The following is a 1,579-nucleotide window of genomic DNA, read 5'->3' as shown; positions in this document are numbered from 1 at the left end:
ATATTTTTGCACAAACTTGATCAAACTTTAAGATAGTTTGATCCTCCTACAAAGTCGAAAGTAGGCTCTTTCAAAGACGAAGAGAGTATATATGTTCTTTTGTTTGTTGCCATAGACCAATTAATCAACTACAATGTGTTACAATAATAACAATTGAAGTCTCTGCATGTCAATGCTCATTTGCATGGTCAGTTAGCGCTTTGATGTAGCCAATGACACTGCGGTCCGATTATACTGTCAAAAGATGCTAGTTCTAACCTGTTCAGTTACTAGTGTAATAATTGAATCACATCCACGGAAGACTAAGCTGATGGGAGAGATGTTACTAGTTCAACACTTGCGGCTTCGTGATGTATTCTTTTTCTAATGATGGTGCAATGTGCCAATGATCCATCACTTGGGCCTTATTGTACAAATGTGATTATGAATAAATTTTATTCCGAAAAATATCACTAATGGCGTTTGTAGTCCAACGGTTAGGATAATTGCCTTCCAAGCAATAGACCCGGGTTCGACTCCCAGCAGACGCATTTTTCTATTGCTAATACAATAATCTTTTGTTTTGTATGATGTATGATTTTCAACATAGATTCTATATTTTGTTCAACTCGAGATGCTTATCATTTTTCTATTGCCAATACAATAATCTTTTTTTTTGTATGATGTATGATTTCCAACATAGATTCTATATTTTGTTCAACCCGGGGAGCTTCTCGCTCGCGCGGTTCAACGCACCTCCAACGTGGACCCTCAAAACACCCCCAAATGTCCGGACGCTGCAGGCCATCGAATGCGGACTCGTATGTCCACAGACGCATCCACGAATTTGTTTTCGCAAACCAGTGGGCTTTACGGGAGTCGCACCTCCGCCACCTAGGACCCCGACACCCCTGGCCCACCCAGAACCGAGGCAGAGTCCGCACTATTTTCGCGACAAACCCCTCTTTCCCCACCATCTCCACTTCGATCACCACCGTCCTTCACCCCAATTGCCGTGTTTTTCGCTACCACTACCCGCATGGACCCGTGCGAATGGCTTCTGGTGTCGGCGGGGGCGGAGGTTCCAGAGAAGATGGTCGCCCGAAATACCAACTTGGCGACACGGCAAGCCCGCCGCCTCAAAGCGAAGGCAAAGGATGGGTAGCCAACAAAAAGAAGGATGGTGGGGTCGGGCATTGAATACAGAGGCCGGACCGGGGCAGGGACGTGGGGCACCGCCGCCGCTGCCGTCCATGCACACATCGCCTTGGCCGGAGCAATATCAGCTGCCCTACTTCTACGCCACCAAGCAGCTCAGCCGACAACAGCAGTCTCCGGCCTTTGTCGTCGGGTATGTGTTGTATTCCATTGACGTCAACGTGGCATCGCTTCATCTCCCTGATTCGACCATGGACATAGCTTGTCCGATCGCGGACGTTGGGCGTGGATCATCTTGGTGCCTGCTCTTTGTTCGTGGGTATGTCTCAATCGGGCAAGACGATGTATGACGACACGGACATGGAGTTGTTGGAGATGATCCATGATGGAGGCAGAGGCTGCTTCGAGGACGAACAAGTGGATAACTTGAAGCCAAAGGTGC

General features: G+C 47.8%; 1 non-coding gene across 1 annotated transcript; it reads left to right on the top strand.

Moving 5' to 3' along the window:
• The first annotated feature begins 458 nt into the window (after nucleotides 1-458).
• On the top strand, nucleotides 459-530 carry TRNAG-UCC. Its single transcript has one exon. It is a non-coding gene; the product is annotated as a tRNA-Gly (tRNA).
• Nucleotides 531-1,579: the final 1,049 nt, after the last annotated feature.

This window comes from Triticum dicoccoides, chromosome 2A (assembly GCF_002162155.2).
Source record: "Triticum dicoccoides isolate Atlit2015 ecotype Zavitan chromosome 2A, WEW_v2.0, whole genome shotgun sequence".
NCBI classification, from domain to species: Eukaryota; Viridiplantae; Streptophyta; class Magnoliopsida; order Poales; family Poaceae; genus Triticum; species Triticum dicoccoides.
This window is presented reverse-complemented; position numbering and strand designations above follow the sequence as displayed.